We start from the raw sequence: 27,965 nt of genomic DNA on the forward strand, positions 1-27,965 counted from the left end.
ACACGACTCATCACTAACCCAGCCTCTATGTGGCCCCTGCACCTGCACAGTGGAGACTGTCCTACGATCATGTATGGAGGAGGCTTGACCAAATCACTCACACCTACATGTATGTGGATGCCGCGTTAGCCATTTAGGTACCACCTCCATTACTTTGCAGCATTCTGGGGGCAGTACATTGACCCTGTGTTTTTCATCCATTTGGTAAACACCGGCTTCTCCCCTCTTTCCCAAATCACAGTTGAGTTGCTGTGGGGACTCCTCACAAGGTGAGTAACTCACTCAGGGGAGTCGGGGTGCAGACAGAGCCACTGAGGTCCCGGGGCATCCTTGGAAGAAGGATGGCCTGGGGTGGTCTGGGGAGTTGCCGTAGGAAGCCGGCTTGCTGCTGGGATGCTGGCTTCTGGAGTGCTTCCTGCCGGTCAGTACGTGCTTGCCTCCAGGACTTACCAGCCTGTGCCCACATACAGTCTAGTCTGTGCCCCCCAATCTCTGGGATGGGGACCTTGGGCATTCTGCAGGCCGGCAGCAGTAGGAGCACCAGGCGCCAGAGGGCTGGTCGCAGCTCTGGTCCTGCCTTGCCTCAGCCGTGGGCGCCTCTGCAAGCTGCGCAGAGAGGTGGCCTCCTCCAGGAGGACACCGTTGCCTCCCGAGTCTCCTTCATTATACCGAGAATTGGGGTTCAAAATACCTCCCCCTCCCGCAGAGGAGCGCTGGAGCACTTGCAAGTCAAGGGCACTTGTGGCTCCGAGGGCCTCTGTGTGTGTGTGCGCGCGCGCGCGGGTGTGTGTGTGTGTGAGCGGGGAGGCGCTTTATTACTCAACACCCCGCCTGCCTGCTTTCCATCCTTCTCCCCCCGCTCCGACCTCCCTCCTCGGCCTCCCAGTGGCCGTCAGGGCTCCCTGCAGACATCACTTCCCCACGGCGGTGGGGTCGCGGAGCTCACGGGCTTTCTGACCTTCACTGTGAGTAACAGCTCTCTAGTGAAGGGTTATAACCCACTCGGGCCGCAAAGACAGCGACTGCGGGATTAATTCTCCGAAGTGCCATGTGCAAAGTTTGGGTAAGTCAGTCAGCCCAGGGAGGGGAGGGCAGCCGAGAGCAGGCAAGGGGACAGGGCGGCTAGGGGGAGGGGGTCGGGCGGGGGTCTCAGTCCAGAAAGCGGAAGGGCCACACTTGCCGAGTGGACACCGACGCCCCCTGCTGGGGCCCCACCGCCACCGCGTCCTCGCCCCTCCCTCAACTTCGCCGGGTCTCAGAAGCGCGCCGAGCCGCCACCTGCGGGGTGGTCTCGGGCGCGCCCGCCGCAGGGGGAGCGGCTCAGGCCAGGGCGTCCGCTCGGGCCCGAGGGACCCCCGCCCCGCGCCCCGCGGCTCGCGGCCCCCACCCGGCGCGGGGCTCCGCCGCGGTCCCGCGCTCCCCGCCCCCGGGTCCCCGGAGGCTTCGCGGCCGCCCGAGCGGGAGGTGGAGCCGAGCCCGCGGCGCCGCGCAGGAGGAGCCGGCGGCGGCGGGAGCGGCGGGAGCCGGCAGGCAGCGCCTCGCGGTGAGTCGGGCCCGGGCCGGCCGGGCGTGGGCGCCGCGGGGGCGTCGGGGCGGCATTCTCGCGCGCCGCGGCTCCACCACGGGTGGCTCGCGCGGCCGTGGGGGGCAGTGCCGCGGGGAGGGGGTCGCGCCTCAGGGTGGGGCAAGGGGGAGGAGAGGGGAGGGGGTGGCGCGGCGCCCTCAGGTGGGCGCGTGGGGTCGAGGGGGAGGCTTCCCGGGAGGGCCCCGGGCGCTGCTGGCCGGGGTCGCTGTGGCTTCACCGGACTCTGGTGGCCTTCAGCTGTTTGATGACTTTCTTGAACACTGACTAAAAAGTAGCCTTTGCACGCGCCCGCGTGACTGCTTCAGCTGCGGCTGCACAGAGTCGTCTTTGCTGGGATGTTGAGGGCGCGGGTGGCGAGCCCAGGTGGAGGTGGGCAGCGTGCCCTCTGCCTGGGACCCGGGCCGAGGCGAACGTGCCCGAGGGTCGCCGCGATCCGGGATGCCGGGAGGAAGTGCTGTGCGCCGTCAGCGGAGAGGCCCCCTCGAGGGCACGGTCTGGGGGTCGGGGTGAAGGGCGGCGGCGGAGGAGAGCTGCACGGAGACGCCGCGAAGTTGGTGTTTCCGCGGCGCTTCCTGCACCTGCACGCCGGTCGGTGACTTTGAATTTATCTTTTCACCGATGAGCCAAGGGATGGGAGAGGAGAAGGTCTAACGGCGAGCCTTGGGAAGCCCTCGTACATAATAGAGTGGCTATTTCGCCGCCAACTCCGCTTTTATTCTGATTTCAAAGCCTCGGAGTGGTTTTTACTTAAATGTCGTCAGAGAGTTCTAGATAATAAAGATAATTAACTGTTCTTTCACGTCTTTTTACTAGAAATGGAAATTCAATTCTACTGGGTTTGTTGGATTTTAACATTTTCATACAAGAAACTCGTAATTGTCGTAGCGTTACTTGCACAGTGAACATTAACAAGCCCTGTGCGGTGCTGTCATGTTGCTAATTAGAAGCAGAAAAGCCAAACTTAGATATTGAAGCATAAAGCAAAAAACATAAAGCCTTAGTCATAAGAAGTGACTCAGACACGTGTAATAGTGCATAATAGGACATTGGGATGGCGCGTTGTGCTTCCGGAGAGGGTCAGTTCCTGGAAAGCGAGAGATGGGCCGTAACGGTTTAATTATGTGATGGTTCTTTACATCCTATGTGTACTCTAAAGTATACAGCATTGAAATGCTTTAATTCTGTTCATCTTTGTGCTCCAGATTGCAAACTGTCATAATGGGGTTCAAAGCGAAATCTCAAGCTTTTGGATCCACCAGATTACACGAAAGCGAAGGGAGCTTTTGCCTTGCCGGCCCAGACTCCTGGGCTCCAGGCAGCCTCGCATTTATTAACTGTATGACCTTGGGCAAGCCACCCTTTCACAGCCTTGGTTTCGACTTTGTTAAATGCCAGTAATATTCCTCACCTCATGAAGACGTTGTGAAAAATGAAGTAACAATTAGGAGCTTATCCCAGCTCCCAGAGCACACTAAGTGCTTTGGAAAAGTTGGCTCTTGTCTTCCTTGACTTTTAGGAACCCCCAGGTCTGGCATGCTTCAGGGTTGTTGCTGTTTTTAATTTAAAATTCCTTGTGGGCAGCCTTCCTTCCCATCCATCCCTTCAAGCACCCTTTATTGCAGAACCTCAGATGCTGCCCTGTCTGGGTGTTTGGAAGTGAAGAGCCGACACTCTGGAGGTGGAGGTGGGCAACACTTCAGGTTTTTCCTGTTGGTAAGAATCCAATACAAGGTCACACGATGACGCGTTGTACTTCCCAGTCTTCTTGTTGCTCTAGCTCTGTCCCCAGTGTAATGTTGTCACACTGGAAAGAAAGCACAGGAAGCTCTGCACGGTGCTTGCTCTCGCTTTTACCCTGTCTCTCCAGGCCAGCTCAGGCCCGGCAGGGCACGCGGCTTCATCAGTATTTGTGGATTTGAAAGACAGAGTGTAATGAAGTTATTCTTCAGGTCACGTTTTTTTTATTCCTAGCGGAAGGACCTTGGGATTCTAAATGATGGCCCTACTGTATATTAGGGCTAATAGAGGTTATTAAAGAACGTAGCTCAGGTAGACTTGATTACCTATCGATTTTGCCCTGGTGATGAAGCCGTCTTAGAAAAGCTTACGCAGTCAAGTCGGAGCCGCGGCTCCACCACTAGGGGCCTCTTCTGCATAGCGTATCACCCAGGCTGTCGTTCTTTGCCATTATTGTGCCCTGTAAGGTAGGAAGGAACTGAACTTCCTGGGTTCGCCACACGGAATACTTTATTAGAAAAGGGCAACCTTGTGTGAAAAGCATTACCAAAGGCCTAAAAATATGTGCAAGTGGTCTTAAATGACAGATTCGGTATCATCTGAGAATAACTTTAAAGGTTTAAAGGAGACGTAATGATAGGGCTTTTTGCTTTGCATATCCTCATATTCCAATATATGACTTGAAAAAAACCGTCTAAAAATTCAAATATATGATTTTGCTCTCGTACTTTTCAGGGGTTTTGGGGAGTATGTTTTTGGTAGAGCTTATTTTTATCTTTTAATGTGTTTAAAATGGCTTTATTTCCTAAATTGGTACTTGGAGCACTAATAACTTGTTTCTCAAGGAGTTTATCTGGCCGGTAGGAGCTGCTGGTGTCTTGTCTTTTTTAAAAAAAGGGGCCATGTGAAATTCCACGCATAAAAATACATATTTTATTACATTCCAAGATGTATCATTGAAAGGCATTTTTCTTCTGGGAGGTTTTGAAAAGCCCTCTTATTTCTAAATTATAGCTTGAATGAAGTTAGTCAGGCTTGAGGCTGTTGAACAACTTGAAGGTGTGTTGGTGTTTTTATTAGTCAGATGGAATCTGCTATTTGGTAGAAAAAAATACTGACAAGGTATGTAAGCAAACACGATGACTGAAAATATTGCCATATGGTTTGTGAGTGAATAAGAGAATATTGTATTTTCAGGCTTTCCGTGAAATTTAATTACAGTGACAAACTAAATACCAGTACTCGGTAAAGCAAAACTAACTACCGTTACAGAAGAGTTCAGTGCATTGCAGGCCCCAAATCTTACCGAGGGATTTCTTCTGAATCAGTATGTTATCAGACTTCTGATTACGATTTTCACGTGGCAGGACTTTTCTTTTCAGTGTGTTTTTTATTTTTTATTTATTTTATTTATTTTATTTATTTATTTTTTGCGGTACGCGGGCCTCTCACTGTTGTGGCCTCTCCCGCTGCAGAGCACAGGCTCCGGACGCGCAGGCTCAGCGGCCACGGCTCACGGGCCCAGCTGCTCCGCGGCACGTGGGATCCTCCCGGACCGGGGCACGAACCTGTGTCCGCTGCATCGGCAGGCGGACTCTCAACCACTGCGCCACCAGGGAAGCCCTCAGTGTGTTTTTTATTGAAGTATTGTTGATTTACAATGTTGTGTTAATTTCTGCTGTACAGCAAAGTGATTCAGTATATGTATACATATATATTCTTTTTAAAATATTCTTTTCATTATGGTTTATCATAGGATATTGAATATAGTTCTCTGCTATATAGTAGGACCTTGTTGTTTATCCATTCTCTATATAATAGTTTGCATCCGCTAATCCCAAACTCCCACTCTATCCCTCCCCCAACCCCCTCCCCCTTGGCAACCACCAGTCTGTTCTCTATGTCCGTGATTCTGTTTCTGTTTCATAGATGGGTTCATTTGTGTCATATTTTTAGATTCCACACATAAGTGATATCCTATGGTATTTATCTTTCTCTTTCTGACTTACTTCACTTAGTATGATAATCTCTAGGTCCATCCATGCTGCTACAAATGGCATTATTTCATTCTTTTTTATGGCTGAGTAGTATTCCATTGTATATATGCACCACATCTTCTTTATCCACTCATCTGTCAATGGACAGATAGGTTGCTTCCATGTCTTGGCTATTGTGAATAGTGCTGCTGTGAACATAGCGGTGCATGTATCTTTTTGAATTATAGTTTTGTCTGGATATACATCACGTGGTGGGACTTTAAAACAAGGCAGTCTGATCTTTGCTGCCTTTCTTTCAAGGTCTAGATCATTACTAAGAACTGGGGAAGAGGAGAACTTCTGTGTGAAGGTCGTAGATAATTCTTCTTAGCACTTCCCGATGAGTTCGCTAACTTTGGGGGGTTATGGTTAGGATTCTGAGCATGTCAAAGAGTTACACAGATCCTGTTTGCACAAGAATGCTTCTTTCAACTGGGAGAGCGCTACCGCTGCCCTCAAACATCCCTCCAGTGAAGGCCCTGCGTCTCCCTGCCTCCCCGACTTCCCCCAGAAGGAGGCCGAGGCCCAGCCACAGTGATGGGTGTAGAGCTGCGTGCAAGGCGAGGCATGTGAGTTTGGACAGCAGCCTGGAGCTGACCAAAATGATGGATGCCCCAGGTGGGAGGAATTGCATGTTTATGCATGGGAGTCTTTTTTTAGGAACTTGCACTTGGGCCCTGGATGCACAGAAACGCAGCACTAGAGTTTGCAGAGAGGTTTGGATCCTGTGACTGAGTGAAACGGTACTTTGATGCACAGATCATTTTAGCTGTTGCTTTTGGACAGTGCAAAACATACATTTGGTTATCCTGGGGTCACATCTGCTACTCTGTTTCCTTTTCACACAAAGGGATATTTGAGTTGGTGGAGGAAGAGGGAAGTAGGAGGCAGGGAGGAGGTAGATGGAAGTTGTCTGTTTATGCGGGACCCCCGGGCCCCTTATTTTCCCTTCCCAAGGGACGTGAGCACATGCCCTGTAACTTGATGATAGGAGCTGTTCACTGGTGTTTTGGGGCTATCCTCATCTACTCTGTTAACGAAACTCCTAAGATGACGGTCCTCGACTTAGGTCCTGGGTACTCTCAAAAGTGACTTTCTACTTGTGTCTCCTGTCTTTAGAAACTTGCCCAGTTAACGTGGCAGCTGACCTCTGTGAACAGGGCTGCCAGCCCAGCAGGGGCCCCTTTGAGGTGGAGCCATCCGCGCCAGGGTGTGGGCCTCAGCCTGCTTGCCTCCCTTCGGGCACTCTTTTGGGACAGTTGTCCGCACAACTATCTGTGAGGCTTACACCTGTACAGGTGGTCAGAACGGTGCCGGCCACATGATCGATGAGAGATGTATCGTTGCTGCTGCTGGTGGTGGTGGTGGTGATTATTATTATCATTACTGATAGCATTGCTTTCAGGGTAGACCATGCTGGTGGGCACAGTAATCTGGAACAGAGAATTCAGGTGAACTTGGTGCTTATAATAATGTTTGCAAAAGCAAGTGCTTCATTCATTTCAGATTTCTTGCTGCATTTCCATTAGAGTTCTGCTCTTCATGTGACCGAAACGGCTCGCACAGAGCCCTTAACCGCATGGCAACCGCTCTGCGAAATGTGGGCCGTGAGTTGTTCATTCAATCAGCACGGCAACCTTAGGAAATACGCGCTATTATTCTCTGCGTTTTTGCAGATGAGAAAACCAGGGTGTAGAGAGGCCAGTTACCTGCCCGAGGTCACCTCGTGCGTGGCGGGCCTGAGCCTCGAGTCCGTGTCTGCCCGGCTCCAGAACCTCTGTGCTGTCTTTTCCAGCATCCATACTCTTTGAGTTGGTAGCCCGGAAAGCGTCTTCGAGTTCTGAGGGCTAACAAAATGTGAAGACATTGATTTCCCTTAGACTCTTGTATTTGTATCCTCTTCTAGACACGAGGGAGCAGGATGACAAATGAACTGTTATCAGTGGGTCTGCTTCAGCACTTTTTATTTATAGATTTTTATATGTGGCTTTTCCTAGTAGCTTGAAGTACAATACAGCGTGGTACAACTTATTTCTGTACAACGGTCAAGGCGCTTCTCAGGCATGTTATAAGCAGAATATATGAATAAAACCCAGCGTGTGGTTGCAGAATATTAAGGTGTGAAGGCTGATGTGTCGGGCGTTCATGCATTCACTCAACAAATATTTCTCACTCAAATACTCAAATATTTCTTCTCTGGAGTCACTCTTCCAGACACCACAGAGATGGCGAAGATGTGGAAGCCTGCAGCACGGAGGAAGGCTCCGGGCCTTCGGGGTGGGCATTGCTGGGGTTCGAATCTCAGCTCTGTCGCTCGCTGACTGGGGGTCCTGGCCCCATCAGTGGACATCTCTGAGGCTTAGTTTCTCATGTGCATCGTGGGGAATAATAATACTTGGTAGGCTGTTGCACGAATTAAATGAGATGCGTGGGGAAGCCATCAGGCTGCCGGAGGTGGTGGGTACGGACCTGTGGAGCCCTTCCTCTTCTCCCATCTTACCTCTCTCTTCGCCCACTTCCACCAGTTACAGGGGCTGGGAGAGATAAAGACACTTAAACTCCAAGATAGAATTCTTCCAAATGTTCCTTTCCGGTTCTCCCTTGCGGGGCTGGGACAGACCCGGCAGCGGGGTTGGGTGATCCGTGAGCTGGTGCCAGTGTAGCGTTCCTGTCACACTGGCTTGTTAACCCAGGAGGCCCAGAGGAGGATGGATTCCAGGAAGCAAGGGCAGCTTGGAGCCCAGGATAGGTGCCTACGGGTCCCAGGAGTGGGGATGAGAGTCTTCTGGGGGAGCAGCCAGGAACTCGGGTCCCATGGAAATTGGAACAGGCCAGAAAATAAGTTAGAGGTCGGCTGAGTGGAAGAGGTTTGGGACGTGGGCCAGGAAAGACGGTGAGCAGCTTGTCCTTGGGGACAAGGAAAGGAGGGGGTCAGGCGGCTCAGATGTGCCGCTGGCGCGAGGCGTGGGGAGAGGCCTGCACTGCCTGCCCCATTGCTGCAGGGCTTGTTACGGACTTCCTGCTCCCTGGCCTCCCACTGCAGGGTTTTTCCAGAAGCACCGCAGCCTCTCCCAGCAAACAGCTAAGTCAAAATTACTAGTTGTTGCCAGTTTTCACTCTAGATCTTCAAGGGGTAGCCGGTATCATGGGAAAATAAGCCTTTACTTATTCCAGTTGGAGATTCAGTTAAACACACCGAGTTCTGTTCCTGGTGAGGCCAGGAGCCCGGTCCACAGGGCCCTGTTTAGGGTCCTGCTGGCCTTTCTGGAGCGTGGGCTGTGTTGTGAGATCAGAGGTGTTTTCAGGGAGATGTTCCTAGTGGTTTTACGATCATGGGCCACCTTGGTTGGTGTCCGGGGTAGATGCCAGTGTGTGGTAGGGATGGAGCGCGGGCTTCACAAAATCATTACGGTCTGCGACCGGCTACCTCAGCCACGGAGCAGGAGGCCCTGACTCATTTGTTCTGCGCTGCAAACAGAACCTGCCCAGGTGCAAGAGAAGCTTGATTCAGGGTTTAAAAAAAAATGCGAGAAATTTAAAAAACATATTGAATTGGGGAACAGTTTGTTTAAAGTAAGTTACTGTAATTTTCAGAAGTCCATTTTATAGGGCTTCCCTGGTGGCGCAGTGGTTGGGAGTCCGCCTGCCGATGCGGGGGACGCGGGTTCGTACCCCGGTCCGGGAGGATCCCACGTGCCGCAGAGCGGCTGGGCCCGTGAGCCGTGGCCGCTGCGCCTGCGCGTCCGGAGCCTGTGCTCCGCAACGGGAGAGGCCACGGCAGTGAGAGGCCCGCGTACCGCAAAAAAAAAAAAAAAAAAAAGCCCATTTTATAGAATTAATAGAGTGTATTAAAATGAAATGAACAAGCAGACTTTAAAAAAGTGACAGGAGGACAGCTTTGTGGGAAGGAGAATAATCCTTGAAATGGATTCCCGGTTGGTTCCTTTGCTTCCTGGGGAGCTGAGTGGGATGAACGTTTGCTGATCGCTCTAACAAGTGAGACAGTCTGGTCACCCCCGGGACGGGCCTGGGCAGTGGAGCCAGTTTACCCAGGTTGCCTGAAAGCACGGTGTGGGCGGGGGGGTGACTGTTCGGCTTGTGGGAGTGGCCCTTCCTGGGGTGAAGGCACGTGGGGGGCACCAGCCTTTTAAAACTCTCTTCCCTGGTCTCCGTAAGTGACTGTTTCATTATCCTGAGGGCAAATGTCCTGCCAGTGTGAAGTGGACAGGCATTACTGCAGCTCTTAGTCACTTAGGAATGAGAGTCAGAAGAATGAGTAGAGAAGCTTTGACTAAAGCTAGCCATGTTCATCTATTTTTTTTTTTTTTTTTTTTTTTTTTGCGGTACGCGGGCCTCTCACTGTTGTGGCCTCTCCCGTTGCAGAGCACAGGCTCTGGACGCCCAGGCTCAGCGGCCATGGCTCACGGGCCCAGCCGCTCCGCGGCACGTGGGATACTCCCGGACCGGGGCACGAACCCGTGTCCCCTGCATCGGCAGGCGGACTCCCAACCACTGCGCCACCAGGGAAGCCCCATGTTCATCTATTTTATCTATATGAACTAAAAACCTTTGAAACGGCAAAATCGTGCATCTGAAGGGGACACTTGGACTCTGGACACTTGTAGACGTCATTTAATGGTCTTGTCAGTGACTTGTTGGAGTTAGAAGTCGCGGGAGGGCCACTGCTTAGCAAGAATACATCAACAGAAATGATGTTATTTCTGAGATCAGGTGGACCAACATAAAAGTATTTTGCAGAAATAATAGCACCATTTGAGATCATTTGGACTATCTCTGTATTTTTCAGATGAACAGAGAGAGGTCCAGAGAAGTGCAGTGCCTTATCTAAGATGGCCCAGCTACCGAGGGGAAAGGCATTGTCAGGAATGGAGCCCGGGTCCCTTGTTTCCGTCCATTGCTCTTGATGGGCCATGCAGCATCCTTGGGTACCACCGCCAGCTGGCAGGTAGTTTTAGGTGCCCCAGCAATGATGCCACCTACACAGCTGGGGGTTTCTGACCTCAAGGAGCTCTCAGCAGAGTGAAATACAAAGAAGGGACTATATTCTTAAGCCATGGCTTAGTGACATGTGGAACATGTTCCTTGGAGATGTCAGCTGTCAGTGCCTACTTCAAGGTCAATGGGATTCGTTTTAGTTTCCTGTTGATTCTACAGCATCAGAAATGGAAATGATGGCCATAAACTTCATGAATCAAATTGACTCCAAATGGCCCCAGTCTCATCTGGATTAAAATTTGAAACTCTTTTTTCTCTGCACTTCAAATCCATGATCTTTCTGGAAACACTTGCTAAGAATAGTTCTGGAGGAGTTTGTTTATGGACACAAGTCAAAAATTAAATTGTTCATGTCAAAGAGAAGTAAGATGTCGATATGGGTATCACTGCAGCTAAGTCAGGGGTTGAATTATTGGCTTTTTAATTAAATTGAGGCCCAGCTTTCTCCCTGGGAGTGCAGAGGCTTAAGAAGAAATCTATTAGGTACTAAGCAGTATCCAAAGCACTTTATTTGTGGAATTGTTTTTAAACCCATATAAAAATAGTGGAAGGACTGAGGTTCAGGTAGACGGAATGCCTTGGCAGGGGCAGATAGCGTGGCAGGGAGACCCAGCGTTTGCACGAAGTCCGTCTGCCGCTGCAGCTCCTGTGCCCAAGCGTGGCGCCTCCACGGGTACCAAGCGTGATGTGGCAGCGGCCTTGCAGTTGCTTTTGTGTCCTTCTTGAAAAGGACTGCAGACCTGGAGCATGGGGTCCACAGCTCACACCATTGTTGGATGCGCCACAGAGAGCGAGGCGCAGTGTGTAGACTTGGTAGGTTCTTTGTAAATACGCATGAAATGAACAGAGGCAGCAATTGAATAGTCAGCAGCGTTGGTGAGAAACTGTGTTCATGAACAGGGCACGTTACCTTCCGGGGTGCCTGCAAGTTGAGTGTAAAGCTGACCTTGGAGAAACCAAATAAACTACCCACACCCAAAGAAAAGTCTCTTTCATTATCATTTGCTGTTCATAAGCATGCCTGTTTTCAGCTCTCTTCCCACATACTGTTTTCTTACTTGGTGTTTTCTTCCAAGCTACCTGTAAACAAATTATGCATTTATAATCTTATGGCAGCCTGGCTGGGTCTAACAGAGTCAGGAGGGCTTCCAACACATTAAATGTTCTTGAAGGTTATAAAAAGGAGGACTAATTATTGCACTGACGTGATTATAAGAGAGATGCTGGAGGTCTCTCTTTTTTTTAAAAAAAGAATGAGGCTTGGCCCCATCTCATATCTTACACAATTTTAAAAAAAATTTATTTTGTTTATTTATTTTTGACTGTATTGGGTCTTGCTGCGCGCGGGCTCTCTCTAGTTGCGGCGAGCAGGGGCTCTTCTTTGTGGTGCGTGGGCTTCTCATTGCAGTGGCTTCTCTTGTTGCGGAGCACGGGCTCTAGGTGCGCGGGCTTCAGTAGTTGTGGCGTGCAGGCTCAGTAGTTGTGGCTCGCGGGCTCTAGAGTGCAGACTCAGTAATTGTGGCACACGGGCTTAGTTGCTCTGCAGCATGTGGGATCTTCCCGGCCCAGAGCTCGAACCCGTGTCCCCTGCATTGGCAGGCGGATTCTCAATTGCTGCACCACCAGGGAAGGCGTGATGCTGGAGATCTTGACTCACTGGGATTTTGACAGCAGCCAGAGTGGTTAAGATGCTTTGAGACACAGCAGAGGTGCTCTATTTCCACCAAGTGATTTTTAAAAAATCTGTGACATGGGCGTACCTATAGGCTCCCGGGCAAGAGGACAGACTAAATAATGCACGGAGTCACTGGGGTAGGAGTGGTGATGCGTCACTGGTGCTCACGGTGGGAGCCTGGGAGAGTTTACATTTCGTGATGATACCTCTCCCGGAGCCATCTGTCTCTCTCTTTAATAAGCAATGTTCCTTATCAGGTGATTCGTGTACATCGATTACACCTTGATACTTGTTAAATATCAAAGCGTTTATCCCCCCTTGTGTGAAGTCTAATTAGGCAAAGTGCTCAGAGCAAGCCTGGATTATCAGAGTAATAGGCTGCTCGTTACCTGTGACATACCTCAGCTTCCTGGATCATTTGTGGGTTTTTTTCCTCCTATCAGAGTGCCCGTGTACCTAATATAGTGCAGGAAGTTTTGGGCAAGGGTTCAGCACCGTCCGGCCATTAAGAAGGGGCCTGCTACAAAGATTCTGAAACCTTTTAAAAATGAGTGGACCGGGGCTTCCCTGGTGGCGCAGTGGTTGAGAATCCGCCTGCCGATGCAGGAGACACGGGTTCGTGCCCTGGTCCGGGAAGATCCCACATGCCGCGGAGCAACTAAGCCCGTGAGCCATGGCCGCTGAGCCTGCGCGTCCGGAGCCTGTGCTCTGCAACGGGAGAGGCCACAACAGTGAGAGGCCCGCATACCGCAAAAAAAAAAAAAAAAAAAAAAAAAAAAATGAGTGGACCGATGTATTAGCTACAGTTGGCATTTTTCATGAATCAGTCTTCTGAACAGATATTTCTGATGAAACTAGTTTGACTAAATTAAAGAATCTTAAAATAGTTTTAAAGGCTAAAAATACAAGTTACAATGTTGTTTGGAAGAAGAGAAAACCCATCAGTAAGTAGTTGCGTTTTATACATGCTGCTGAGGAAAAGAATAATTTCCGATGTCGAACCAGTATCACCTGAAAGTCCATAGGGTGGTCCATTACTTACTTTTTCAACTTATTTCTTCTGTGCAGCCTAATGCAAAAAGTAATTTGCATCATGGATTTCCTAGCAAGCATTTTATTAGTATAAGGCCAAAAGTAAGGTTATGAATCAGGCTAGTATCTTTGATAAGTTATCTGCATCATTTTGAGACAATCATTGTAATGAACGTCGTCTGTTTTGGAAGTGTTCATGGTACTTCCTCATTATTTGCATTCCTAAAAAAATCTGCAGTGTGCTGTGAGCATGTACACACACACACACACACAGGAACATGCATGTGCACACGTGTAATCTGGGGCTGATGGGCATGAACCAGATAAGGATTAGGCCCAGTTTATTGCTTATTATTCTCAGTGAGAAAAGCTTTTAAGCCGTGTTTCATGTAATGGGTGGCTATCAGGGCGAATCGGTTTTTCCCTCTCATGGTCCCAGCAGCTCATGTTAGGGTTTTGAAAGTGCCTTCATCCCTTCACAATTGCAAATAGCAGTAGCATCACTGGCCCTTTATGCACTATGGAAAGAAAGCAGCCTGTATCTCCTCAAAATGAGGAGATTCTTATGTTTATTTTGGGTTGTTTTTGAATGCAGTCAAATCAAAATGAGATTTAGCTCTGAGTTAAAATATGGATATAAAGATCCGAGAATGGAAGGGAACTCACAGGTCGTCTGGTCTAATGCTTCTGCTTCTCAAGTGGAGAAGCTGAGGCAGGGAGGCACGGGGCTCCTCAAGGTGTCAGCAGGGGTCCTGCTCTACTGCACTTGTCTGCAGGCCTGATGGTGACCCTCGGGCCAGGTCCCACCTTCTGGCCCTTCACAGGTACAGTGTACCTGGGCCTGGATCAATTTGAAGGTTTTTTTTTTTTTAATTTTTATTTTATACTGCAGTCTAGTTGATTTACAATGTTGTGTTAGTTTCAGGTGTACAGCAAAGTGATTCAGATATTCATGTACATATATCCACTCTTTTCCAGATACTTTTCTCACATAGGTTATTACAGGATATTGAGCAGAGTTCCCTGTGCGACACAGTAGGTCCTTGTTGTTCATCTGTTTTATATATAATAGTGTGTATATGTTAATCCCAAACTCCTAATTTACCCCTCCCCCTACCTTTCCCCTTTGGTAACCATAAGTTTGTTTTTGAAGTGTGTGAGTCTGTTTCTATTTCCTAAAGAAGCAAAAGCTAAGAGAATTCAGCACCACCAAACCCGCTTTACAACAAATGCTAAGGGAACTTCTCTAGATGGAAAAGAAAAGGCCACGACTAGAAATAAGAAAATTATGAATGGGAAGGCTCACCAGTAAAGGCAAACCTACCGTAAAGGTAGGAAATCATCCACACACAAATATGATATCAAAACCAGAAAGTGTGAGGAGAGCACAAATGCAGGATATTGGAAATGCATTTGAAACTTAGAGATCAACAAGTTAAAATCTGGTTGATCAAAATCAACAAATCTTGTGTAAATATAGACTGCTATGTCAAAACCTCATGGGAACCACACACCAAAAATCTACAGTAGATACACACACAGAAAAGAAAAAGCAATCCAAACACAAGATAGTCACCAAATCACAAGAGGAAGGAAGGAAAAAAGACCTGCAAAAACAAATCCAAAACAGCTAACAAAATGGCAGTAAGAACATACATATCAATAATTACCTTAAATGTAAATGGATTAAATGCTCCAAACAAAAGACACAGACTGGCTGAATGGATACAAAAGTAAGACCCATATATATGCTGTTTACAACAGACCCACATCAGATCCAGGGACACATACAGACAACGTGAGAGGATGGCAAAAGGTATTCCATTGATTTCCAAATGGAAATCAGAAGAAACCTGGAGTAGCAATACTCATGTCAGATAAAATAGACTTTAAAATAAAGACTAAGAGACAGAGAAGGACACTTTGTAATGGTCAAGGGATCAATCAAGTAGAAAGGTTTTGAAGGAAAGCTTGCTGCCTTACAGCCAACTCAAGGCAGAAGGGGTGTATTCTGAACCTGTCCGGGGTTGGAGAACTTACATTTTGTATCTGCTTATTGGCATATTCCTAGAAATGGAGAACTGGGAGCCAGTGTGAGCCTCTAAGCATCTCTGAGTTCAGCAGGGGGTCAGTAGGGAGGCCGCCGTCTGCTGTCCTGGGATGAGGATCCAAGGGAGGGGCGCCTGCCGCTCGGCAGACCTCAGCTGTGAAGGCCCAGAGTTTGGCCTTTTCCAGCCTGCGGTGGCATCGCCAGGCCCCAAGTAAGTCATCCAACCAACACACCCCAGGGCACAGGGGTTAGGGGTTAGTTCACCTTGACAAATAACTGTCTTGGTGGTTGGTAAGAAGCGTGGTGGTTAAGCACGTGGGGCCTGAAGCCTAACGTATTTGGGTTGCACTAGCTGCCGTGTATGGAATTTAGGCAAGTTACCTTATTACTTGAGCCTCAGGCGTTTTTGTCTGTAAAATGGGAATAGTAGCAAACACTTGTATTGTACTCACTATGTGACAGCTGCTGTCTCAGTGCTTCGGGACCACCGACTCATGGACTCTTCACAGCAACCCTATGAGGTAGGTACTACCATCATTCCCACTTTACAGATGAGGAGACTGAGGCCCAAAGAGGTTCAGCAAATTGCTCCAGGTTACACAGCTGTTAAGGGTTGGAGCCGGGGTGTGAATCTTGGCAGCCTGTTGCTCTTTATCTCTCTCCTCTGCTTCCTCTCAGTGGGATTAAGATGATTGTGAGGATCAAGTGAGATAAGCACTCAAGCAGTATCAGCTGTCCTCGCTGATTGCAACGAAGCGGACAGTGCCTCAATAACAGCAACAGGAAAATCTACGCGATCAGTGCCTTCTTTACCCATCACCCAGCTCCTAGAAACCAGATCATAATCAGAACGTCACTTTGTCAGTTACAGAAGTCATGCAGAGAGAATTCGGAAGGCTTAACCAAACGTCCCTCTGTGTGGACAGTGTGGGCACAGCCATAGGAGAGCCGACCAGGGCCGGGGGGCCGCGGGGCTGAGCCGGTGGCCGAGATGCCTTTCCAGCTCGCAGGACCTGGTGACTTTCTCCCCTGCAGGTGGCTCTGGGGTTCCAGGCAGCAGCTCTGAACCATTTCCCCTCATCTGTCATCTGGACGGTTGAGTGGATCAGATCCACCCAGGGCGCTGTCACTGACCTCCGCTGCAGAGGTCAAGGGTGACACTCACACCTTCGAGGAAGTCTGCCGCCTCTGACCAGCCTCCTCCACTTTGTGTTGAGTTCATAGCCTCGTCGTCAGGTGCAGGCTTCTTTCCAGATTGTTTTGCTATGGAGTTTAGAGATTATGCTGTGTCTGTTCTTTGTTTCCTTTTAAATTCATAAGTCATGATAAGTATATGTATATGTAACGCCTGTGTGCCTTTTGACTTATAATAATAAAGTGAGTAACCATCCAGTAAGCATCTAGAACGTTCCCTCTGAAGCCCCGCCCATGTACTTCCGGGTCTGATTTCCTTCCTTCCTCCTGCCCCACCCGAGGGGTAACTGCTTCTCCAGGTATGGTGTTAATCATCTCCTTGCTTTATTAGAGTTTTACCACCAGTGTGCATCCCCACATAATTTATGGGTTTTGTGACAGGCTGTTGAATTGGAAAACTTGGCTAAAGCCTCCAGATGCACTAGATAGCAGTTACAAAAATGAGGCGTGGGGCCTCCCTGGTGGCGCAGTGGTTGGGAGCCCGCCTGCCGATGCAGGGGACGCGGGTTCGTGCCCCGGTCCGGGAGGATCCCACGTGCCGCGGAGCGGCTGGGCCCGTGAGCCATGGCCGCTGGGCCTGCGCGTCCGGAGCCTGTGCCCCGCAAAGGGAGAGGCCATAGCGGTGAGAGGCCCGTGTACCGCAAAAAAAGAAAAAAAAAAAAAAAATGAGGCGTGAGCGCGACCAAGAGGGGCATTTTCAGAGGCCGTATCGGAACACGAGGCTTACAGCTCTTGAAAATCCTCCTTACTGTGAGGGTATAAGAAGCACCCATCTATGTGGAGAATCTTCTGCTGTGAATCTGCACCAGCCCCTCCTCTCCTGGAGGAAATGGGGGTGGAGGTCCTGCCCACGCACCCCGAGCCCTGTGTCCCCTCAGCTGGGTGCGTGGTGGGCTGGCTCTGACTATAGTGAGACCTTTGGGGGTGTGGAGAGTGAAGAGCAGCTGGGACAGCCCCCCCCCACTGCCGTGTTTGTTGGGGGGCCGTCGTAGTGGGGCTCCCCCTGGACCAGGTGTGGCCCCTGCAGGGAGGGAGAGCCAGCCTGGAGCTTGACCCCTGCCCAAGGACACAGCCAGTGGAGAGCCTATGGAGTGAGTTTCAGGGTCTGGGTGCATCGCCCACACCACAGGGATCGGAGGGGAGCCCCTGGAGAATCCACAGAAGTGCCCACGAGAGTCAGAGTCAGGCCTGAGTATCGGCTGGTCTGGAGAGTGCAAAGCCGTCTGTGCTGGTGAGGAGGAAGTTTGCCAGCATGCAAGAGAAACAACAGTGGTAACACACAGTAGAAGTTAATTTCTCTCTTAAGTAGAATCAGTTGGGAAGTAGGCTGTTCAGGGATGGGATGGGGGAGCCACACAGATGTCAAGATCACGCCTCCTAGTTCCCTGCCCTGCGGCCCAGGCCCATGACTGTGGTCCCTGTGTTCCGCTCGCTCAGAGGGGCTGCTGCAGCTCCAGCCATCGTGTTACGGTTCAGGCAGGCAGAGGCAGGAGCTGCTCCCTCCCTTTTAAGGATACTTTCAAGATACATCACCCAACATTTCTGCTTATATGCCATTAGCCAGAGTCGAGTCACGGGGTCAGGCCCAGCTCCAAGAAAGCCTTGGAAATACTAACTTGTTGCTGGGTAGCCATGGGCCCAGCTTAAAGTTGGGATTCTTTTTGTCAAGAGGAAGGCACTAGTGGGTATTGGGAGGCAGCCAGCAGCCTGTGCCACTTCTTTTTCATGGCACTGGCAGTCAGGTGGCCTTTCTCCACGTTCCAACGCTGGAGGGGGAGGGTAACTGTAGCCAGCAAGGGGGGAGGGGGAGGGGAGGAAATGCAGAAGCCAGCGCCTCTTAACTCTTTTTGGCCTTACTTAAAGGGTCGATAATACACTGACCTGACATTTTATTTTTGAGTCACAGTTGTGTTTTGTGACTTAAAGTAACTTTAGGACTTTCTGTTACCTACAAGTGGCCAGAGAATTATGGGACCTACTAGAGTTTCCCTTGGGTAGCAGGGGGAAAACATACTGCTTGAATATTAATTTCAACTTAATCATGTCTTTGTTAAATAAGACCACCATGCCGTTTTCACACCTAAAATACTAACAATCATCCTTTAAAAATCGCCTAATACCCAGGCCATATTTAAGTTTTCCTCATTTTGTGTGGTGATGGATGTTAACTGGACTTGCTGTGGCGATCGATCCTTTTGCAGTTTGTACAAATATTGTATCATTACATTGTACACCTGAAACTAATTATATTATGTCAGTTATACCTCAATTAAAAAATATGTACTCTAACCTAGTAAGTCTGCTTATAATTATGCATCCTATGGCGATCATCAGACTAGTATCCAAAGGTGTGTAAAAGCATGTTCATCAAAACCTTATTTATAGAGAAAAGATCCTAAATATCACTCAGTGGGAAATGGGTTACGATATTATGGTGCCTCCATACAGAGGAATTATTATTAGCCGTTAGAAAGAATGATATAGATGATTAATGATGTGCAAATATGATTAAACTGTATAGATGAGTGAAAAAAAAGGTTTCCTTGATTATCTCAAGGAGTGTCTTTTTCTTTGTATCCATCTCATTTCCAAAAGGTCAGCGTGAGGTGTGTTTCAGGTGTATTTTAGCCGTTGATGTTCCCCTATCAGCTGAAAGAAAGACCTAGACCTCTCAGCACACAGAGTGCCTGGTGCATACAGAGTTGCATCCTCTCAGCCTACAGAGTTGCAGCGTGGCCTGACAACTAGGTTATTGTTTGATTCAACATTTTATTTTCTAAATGATTAACCATGACGACAGTTTAAAAGAAGTTCTTAAGGTAAAATTATAGAGGATGCTGACAAGTAAATATCTGCTCTTCGTTGATCAGGAAGTAAAGCCTAAGCAAGAGTTTTTCTTTTTCTTTTTTTTACTGTGGTAAAATACACATAACGTAAAACTTACCATCTTAACCATTAAAAGTGTACACTTAAGTGACATTAAGTATATTCACATTGTTGTGCAGCCATCACCACCATTCATCTCTGGAACTCTTTTAGGAGCTGACTGTTATTACTGTTATTTTGAAGTGCCATGTTCTAGCTAGCCTGATGGAATTTCATTATGGACAGGTGGCATCGCAAGTTCTCAGGTCTTTAAGTTTTAAGGTGGTGTGGCACAAAACACCCATCTTTAGAGGACTCATGAGGCCCTTTCTTTCTTTTTTTTTTTTTGCGATATGCGGGCCTCTCACTGCCGTGTTCTCTCCTGTTGCGGAGCACAGGCTCCGGACGCGCAGGCTCAGCGGCCATGGCTCACGGGCCCAGCCGCTCCGCGGCACGTGGGATCCTCCCGGACCCGGGCACGAACCCGTGTCCCCTGCATCGGCAGGCGGGCTCTCCACCACTGCGCCACCAGGGAAGCCTGAGGCCCTTTCTTTAAGGGAGCCCTTCCAGTTTCCCATACTTCCTAATCCCAGTGGGGATCCCAGCCAAGGTTAGTTCTGCTACTGAGTCCAAGCTTGTACTGCACAACAGCCAGTAAATCAAGAGATGAGGTGTTGGGGCAGAGAATAGTAACTTTATTTGGAAAGCCAGCACACGTAGGACTAGTGTTGGAAGAACCATCTTATCCAAGTTGGAATTCAGGCTTCTTTTATACTGAAAGCGGAGGAGCGTGGTTAGTTGCTGTAAACTTCTTGGTGCTGGAATCCTTGGTTCTTGCAGCTGTCCATGTAGGTCAGGTCAGGATGTTCCCTTAAACCTCCAACAAGGCAAAGGTTATTCTCTGTTTTGCAACTTTTTATCCTTCTGTGAGTGGAAAAGTATTCTACCTTTAAAGGTCAGTGCCTTGAGAACAGGCTTCTTGTATATTTCAGGCACTAGGTAACATTCTTGTAGCAAAAGCAACAAAATACAGAGTTAAAGAAACAGATCCAATATGGAGTCAGATTTGTTCCTCCCTTTGCAAATTCCCTGACGCTTCCTCAAGTTCTCCCACTCCTCTTCCCAGGGGTGTCTGCTCAAAGTCCCCACAAGCTTTAGACCGTGTCCTGCTGGCTGGAGGATGCACGGTCGGCCCAGGCGTGGTGCATGAGAGCTGCCTGAGAGCAGCCTTTAGGGGTTAGTGAGGAAGCTCTGGCCAGTGACAGCTGGAGTCTGGTTTGCAAGGTGATCAGAAAATGGAAAACACGAGAATTATTTGTTACTGGTAAGCACCAGCAGCTTGAAGGACACGCCGTCCTAGGAGTACAGTCAGAGGACGGCCAGAGATGGGCTGCTGCTCCCACCTGGTAGTTACTTGCTGGGCCTGGAGGTACAGCTGCCGGGTGACCACCCCTGTGTCTGTGTCTCCACACAATCCACCTTATCACTTTACTTTTTGTGCTCATTCCCCACCCCCTTTTTTTGGGATAAAGTCCATTCAAAATAGCAGTCACTTAAACATTGCCATTCTCAGCATGGACGTAATACACATTTCCCAATGCAGAACGTTTTTAGGCATCTAGCGCAAGCAGTTTCTGTATTAACAGCTTGACTGGGCCTCCAGTGTGCTGATTCTCTTGGTGCTGAACTTCGGCCCTCTCCGGAGCCACGGCCGGGCCGGGAGCCTGGCCTCGTTCCCAGAAGTCGCCCTGTCTCTGACTTCATAATCCTTTGGTTGGTTAGGATTTGGGGATGATGATACTGAGCGTCTAAAGAAGGGAGTGCGGTGACTTGTAATGTGATTTTGGCTTTGCGTTCCTCGAGGAACGAGCTTTCTGCTTTTCTATCGATGAGGAGCTGAGGGTCGGGGTTGCAGAGTGGGGGGTCTCTATCTGCTTCGTGGGGCACCTTCAGAAAGATTGGAAGGATTTACCTAGGAGGTCTCTAGTCTGGTGGGCTGCCCCTGCACCACCCTTCCCTGGGGTCCTCCCCTCCGCCACAGGGATGGCCTGGTCCTGCCCACGTCCGCGTTTCTCCTGGGAGAGCTCAGCGGCGCTCCCTCCAGGGAGCTGGGGCGGTCGGGCACGTGTCCCTCCCTGAGGGAGGGAGCCTGGGATCATCTCCGTGGAACACGCTGCAACCCTTCTTTCTCACTGCTGCTGAGTGTCCCCAGGAGGAAGCCGGAGTCCCCCCTCCCCAGGTGCTGGGTGATGGGGATTACCCTTCCCTGGCGGGTCAAGGACCGGGAAGGGAAGTCTTGTCACATTCTAGGTATGTGCCCCGTATGTCCCGGGGCTGGATCCTCTGCGTCTGGGCAGGAGAAAACATCATTCGACTGAAGTGAAAGGAACGGTAGCCTCCTGGTTTGCCTCGGTGACGTCCTGGGCTCTCTCAGTTGACCTAGATCTCAATCGAGTCTAGATCTCTATGGAGTCTAGCTAGCGCTCTGATACTGAAGCTTCTCTACAGCAACCCGGGCTGTCCAGTCCGTGTTTGAATGCTTCTGGGGACAGCAAACTCACCACTTTACGATACGGTCCATTCTGAATCTGGGTGGCCCAATTTGGAAGCATTCCATGTGTTTTCAACAGCTGGTACCCATTGGTCTTAAATTCTGCCCCTTAGAGACACGAAGTGCAATTGGATAATGTGGGTACGGTTTGCATGTGAACGCCGTCTGGAAACACACACCCAATCATGTAACAAGCAAGCAGGCAAGCACAGACACGAATGCGTAAGTATCAGAGTGAGCTGAGCCTGCTTCTTGACTCCGTGTGTTATTTTGGGTGATTTTTCTCCCTTGGCTGAACATGCCCAGAGCTTCCGAGTGCAGGCGTTAAGTTTTCAAAAGATACAATTTTCCTTCCTGGCAACAGTGGTACATTTCAACCGCACTGGGCTGAACCTGATAGGCCCAATTTAACTGGTTTATGCTGTTATGGAAATATCTGGGATATTTTGTCAGAGGACATAGAGGAAATTTGTGTTAATTGCCTTGGGTAAATATATTCAGCTTAAAAAAGAAAGGGAACAGTTAAAATTTTGCCTTGGTAAACTTGCCAGTAAGTGACATCTATAAACTCATAGCTCCTTGCGTGAAGGATAATTTTATTTAGTCCTCTTTTCTTTCACCTTGAAAGGCCCAAGCTAGAGGGGACTTAAGTCTCCTAGGGTCCAGGAAAGAGTTAATTTTTTTCCCACAGTGCAGTAATACACACCTAAAACCATTCCAGAGTTTTGGGTAGAACTTGTAAGAAAGTATTAAAACTTGAGAAATGAATTAACAAGCTGCCTTTTGATGCGGCAGCAACGTGCCTCTTCACGGAATGAATAGCACTTTATCCTCAGCTGCGTAAATCGTGGGCAGAAATGTGGAGCCACCTCTGCATCAAGGAGGGTGCCTGTGTGTATGTGTGAGTGTGTGTGCGTGCGTGCTCAGATTAGAACAGATCCATGCAAATAAGAGGAAAAGTCTGACCTAAACTCACAGAACCGTGAAAGAGAATTTAGAATAAAACTCTGTCTTCAGCTCACACCACTGAGTTTAAGGCTTTCTTAAACTTCATTCTTACTATAGTTCTAATAATTCCCGCTACCCACGTGGAGAATGCTCCATATTCTGTTACTGAATGCAAGATTGTGTGCCCAGCCCACAGTGAGACCAAACAAACGGAAACTTTGGAGTTTGGAGCAGAAAAGTCTATTGCAGGGCCATGCAAGGAGATGGGTGGCTTGTACCCCCCTCCCCAAAAAAACACCTGAACTCATCCAAGGGTTGCAGCAAAGCACTTTTAAAGGCCAGGTGAGGGAGGGGCATGGTTCGTTGTTGCAAACTTCTCTAGGTGTTGGAATCCTTTGTTCTTGAAGCCCTCAGTGTAGTTCAGGTTAAGATGTTCCTGTAAACCTCCAACAAATGTTATTCTCTGTTCTGCACCTTTTGATCTCTATATGAATGGACTTTTAAAGGTCAGAGCCTCAGAATGGACTCTCCTGTATATTTCGGGCTACAGGCAACATTCTTTTACAAAAGGTGCAGAGCCAGCATGACTAAGCACAGGCCATAGGGCACAAAGGTTAAAGAAAAAGGAACAGATCTAATATGGAGTCAGATTTGTTCTTCCCCATTACAGTTCTAGCCTTCATCCTGCTCACTTCTTATTTTTAAGGCTGACTAATAGGTGTGTTAATATTTTTCCAAATCAAATAGCTGAAATATGACTGTAAAATTGAGATTACTTCTTTTGAAATAATGTAGACATATAACAGTGATTCCTTTGTGCAGTCACTGTGATGTTTTACACAGACTAATTCCCTTAATCCTCACAACAGCCTAAAGAGGTGGGCGCACCCGTTAGCTCCATTGTACAGACAAGGGAACTGAAGCTCTGAAGTCTCACCAGCTCACCCCGCTTGCCTCTGCTGAGGGGGAGCCCTGCCCAAGGCCCTGGCAGTTTGTCCTGGTGGCGGTTTGTCCTGAGTGTGGCTCAGTCACTCCTTGGCATGACCTCTCAGAGTGTAGCTCCTAGAACTACCGCCCCCCTTATAGTGACATCCTGCATCTGTTGTATCAGGATAAGGCCGAGAGGTTGCCACAAAGAGACTCAACAATAATTTTAGTGGCTTAAGGAAGAGAAGGTTTTATTTCCCTCTCACGTGGTCTGAGGGGACATGCAGGCGAGCAGGGCAATTTTGCTGCCCGGAGTCCTTCGTGGCCTCAGGTTCCTATTCCTTCCAAGTCAGTGCTCTGTCACCTTTAGGGTGCTGTTGGCACCTGTGTGATGGGGGCTGGGTGGTGGCCGTGCTCAGATTCGGCCCCTGGGGACAGGAATGAAGTGGAGGTCACCTGCCGTCTGTCTGCTTCAGCTCTGAGGCCTTGTCCGCCCAGGCGCGGCGTGTGAGACCCTGTACCTCTTCCGTGGAACAGAACTTAGTCTCACCTGCCATGGGCACGGTGCCACGCCTGTCTTCAAGGAAGGAAGGGACATGCAATCCAGCCATGGTTTTAGGAAGAAGGGGAGAGCGGATTTTGGTGGGCAACCGGCAGTGTCCATAAAACTCATTTGGTTCGAGTTAGTCAAAACCGGTCCCTGTGGTTTGCAGCTAAAGATCTCTAACTGATAAACTTGGCTATTTAGAGGAAATTTCTGCCAACGTTCGATGTATTTTCCTTCTATTGTCTCTTAATATATTTTTACGTACTCAATATTTATATTGTTCGTACAATTTTATCCCCATTCTAAAAATAAGTGTTTTTCCTATTTCACCAAGATAGCATGGATGTTTCATATTTATTAAGGTAATTAACATTTTTTTGTGTCTTAAATAAATGTTTTTCTTTATTAGGGCTCATTTTAGGAACACAAGGCTATTTCATTTATTAAAGGTCCTGAATATACTTGCATTAAAATTTAATTTTCACTTATTTTAAAATTTGTAACTACTTGCAATACCTTTTTAAACCCAAATATGCGTGTCCAAGTATACGCTTTCTAACATCTAGGCGATTCAGGCAGGATTGCCAGTGTCTTATTACTAAATCCGAGGCCCCATGTCTTTCCCTGGGTAATATGGCCATGATTATTGGCCAACATTACCAATTTCTGGTCTTTGCAGAAATTCAGGTCTATTGGTGCATTGTCACAGGCTCTTATTTATCGAGTTGGCTTTCAGAGCCACGTTGGACCCTCCCCAGGGTCTTGGGCAGCCAGTGGGCAATGATTCTGGTAGCTGTGTGTCCAGAACCCCCCCACCCCACCCCGGCTCTGACTGTTCTGGAGGGTAGGCTGCACTGGAGAGGCTCGAGTGCCTTCTAATTCCTTGCCCATCTGAGGATGAGCTGTTACCCACACTGCCTGAGGAAGCCTGTGCGAATTCGCAGCCTGACATAGCTTCCTGGGTAAGGATGGGTTCAGGGTCAGGTTAAAGAGCCGGGGTCAGGGATAGGTGGAGGCACCGGCCAAGGCTGACGCAAGGGTGGAGGTCACGGGTCCGACGCCTCGAGGAGGCAGGGTGTGTCGGGGCACCAGTTGCGCGTGGGGCCTCACACCTGACCCACTGCCATCCTCTAACCCCGAAAGGTCATGACACGTGGAGCACGTGCCGTGTCTCACCCGCAGCCCTCAAGGCTGTGGATCCCGGGACGTCTGGGCAGAGCGTGCTTACGTCGGTGCCTTGCTTTGGACTCCCTGCAGCTTCATCGCCCCCGTCTCTCCTCGTTCGGGAGCCGAGGATGTTGCGGGCAGGATAGTCGCCTCTGAAGATGCCCGCGTCCTCATCCCCGGAACCCGCGGTATCTCACGTGGCAGAAAGGGCTTTGCAGGTGTGATCGGGATTAGGGGCCTGGAGACAGGGAGATTGTTCTGGACTATCTGGGGGGCCCAGTGTGATCGCAAGTCTTCAGAGAGTCAGAAAAGAGATGTGAGGAAGAGAACAGAGAACCAGATTGACGTGATGTGAGAAAAACGCAAGCAGCCATCGCTGGCCTCGGGAGTGGAGGCCGGAGTGGCGGGCCAGGGTGAAGACGGCTTCTGGAGACTGGGGAGGTGAAGAGGTGCTTCTCCCCAGAGAGGCTCCCTGTGTTCCAGCAGGATGCAGCCCCAGGAGACCCATTTTGGACCTACGACCTCCAGAACTGTCACAGAATACATTTGAGACGTTTTAAGCCACCAAGTTGGTGGTGATTTGTCACAGCAGCTGCAGGAAGTGGGTGCAAGCATGCTGCCAGGTTGGCCCTGCTTCCCGGGGTCACCCTGGCTCAGGGAATCAGAAACAGAGAAGCCAGCGCAGAGGGTTCCTGCAGAAACCCCACTTTCAGGCGCCAGTATACCAAGAGCCAGAAAATCCTAGGGCTTTAGAAATGGGATATTTGAAGCCCCCCTCCTAAAAAAAGGTGATAAAATTGGTGATAAAAATAGAAAAAACTACTTCTACTGATGCAAGAAAGTCTCCTACCCTTGAAAGATAGACTCTTTGGTCAGAGTTCTATTTCAAACTGACTATTTTGATTTTCATTTGAATTTGGGACCAGGATAGTTTACAGATTATAATATAGCCACCTGAGTTTTCCAGGGCGTTTATAGAATGTTCTCACGTACAGTACCATTAAATGGTGAAGGGGTATCATTATGTTTAACCATGAGCTTCACAAAGGAGCCACTTGTGCCAAAGTGAAGGTCACATAGTGTGGGAGGAGCTAACCATGACCTCTGTGCCCTGAAGCAGAAAATAAACCTGTTGACTTACCTTCCTTCCCCGCCTTCATCTTCTCTTTTTATCCCAGTAGCATTGCCTTATTAGTGGTTAGTTTTATAGATTCTATTTCCTTTTTTTACTCTTGCTAAGCTGAGAACCGACACAGTCAGCCACCCTTGAGGTCTCTGAGATGAACATTTATTCTTTTTCCGAATAGTCCCTCGTATCTGGAGAGAATGGAAGTGATGTGACGTTTCCACTGATGTGACGCTAATACCTAGTGCTGATGTTTAATGTGAATATATAGTGTTTCATGCCAATATATAATGTTTAATGCTAAATATAGTAGTGATGGCCAGATTTTTGTTGTTGTTCTTGGCACACTTGTCTTTTATCAGCGTGTTCAAAATGTAAAGCACACGTATGATATTGTTTTCAGTTCTTCAGGCTTATTCCAAAAGTCCTCCCAAATATAAGAACTTGAAAATGAGGGAAATAAGCTTTGACCTTAAATTTTGATATCAATCCATTGGGTCTTCGGGTCAGAGCCCCTACTGCTACATCTCTTTCAAGAGGTGAAGGGTTCAGTTTGAGGGTAGCCTGACTAAGTGAATATTAGCCTATGTACCTGGAGGGGGAACTGGCTCTCAGGTGGAGACACTGAAAAGGACAGTCTCGAGACAGACATTGGAATTGCCTCTCTACGCTTTGTCCCCAGAGCTGAGGTGGGTGGCCGGCCGTGGTAGCCAGTGAAATCCAAATAGTTGCTCTGAAAAGACTTATGAAATGTCTGCACCCGCCCTTGTTCTGGTTTCCCAGCAACGTTCTGATGATTCCTTGGCTTCCTGTGTAGCGGATCCTGCTACACAGGAGAATATGCTGGTTCCTGTGATGTTTCTTCCCATCGCAGAAGAGGAACTGGTGCTCTGATCACGCCCAGCGCGGGGACTAGGTTAGTCTGAGTCTCTCTGAGTGATGACTTGGCCCCCGCCGGTTAAATCAGGTCTCCGGGTGTGCAAGGCCAGTGCTCCACTGGGACTCCGGACTGTGAGGCCCCCTGAGGGGCGGCTGGCCAGACGGTGTCTGGTGGCCCCACGCTCGCGTCCGCAGACTTCCCTGCTCGTGGCACTGGGACAGGGAAATGAGGCGCAGGTGGTGTTGGGAGCTTGTGGCCACACCTGCCTTTGAATCTTGGCTGTCACTTAATAGCTACTTGGCCTTGGGCCCATAACCTTCCTGAGCTTCAGTTTTCTTCTCTGTAAATTGGAGACACGACCTATGTTTTGAGGGTACCTGGAACATAGTGAGCTTACAAGAAATTTTAGCTGTTGGTATTCCTTTAATTAGCTAAAGGCATCATGAGATGCTGTAAACAGCTCATTTCTTCCTTCATTGATATGAGAATATTTCATCCTATTTTTCGTTTTATTTATTTATTGATTGAAATATAGTTGATTTACAATGTTGTGTAAGTTTCAGGTGTATAGCAAAGTGATTCAGTTGTATATATACAAACATACATATATATTCTCTTCAGATTCTTTT

At 48.9% G+C, this 27,965-nt stretch overlaps 1 protein-coding gene across 9 annotated transcripts in view; it reads left to right on the top strand.

Annotated features, from left to right (window-relative positions):
- Window positions 1-783: 783 nt before the first annotated feature.
- The window catches only part of CSGALNACT1 (chondroitin sulfate N-acetylgalactosaminyltransferase 1), a 292,946-nt gene continuing 265,764 nt past the window's right edge, over window positions 784-27,965 (top strand). For 2 of the 9 annotated variants that reach the window (XM_067022823.1, XM_067022818.1), the window contains exon 1: window positions 1,455-1,543. The gene's annotated coding sequence lies outside the window, so the exon portion shown is untranslated. Of the gene's footprint in view, window positions 1,064-1,454; window positions 1,544-27,230; window positions 27,373-27,965 lie in introns of those variants that run through there. The other 7 variants (XM_067022817.1, XM_067022821.1, XM_067022822.1 and 4 more) reach the window with 7 other exon arrangements.

The sequence above is a fragment of the Kogia breviceps genome, chromosome 20 (assembly GCF_026419965.1).
Source record: "Kogia breviceps isolate mKogBre1 chromosome 20, mKogBre1 haplotype 1, whole genome shotgun sequence".
Taxonomy (NCBI): Eukaryota; Metazoa; Chordata; class Mammalia; order Artiodactyla; family Physeteridae; genus Kogia; species Kogia breviceps.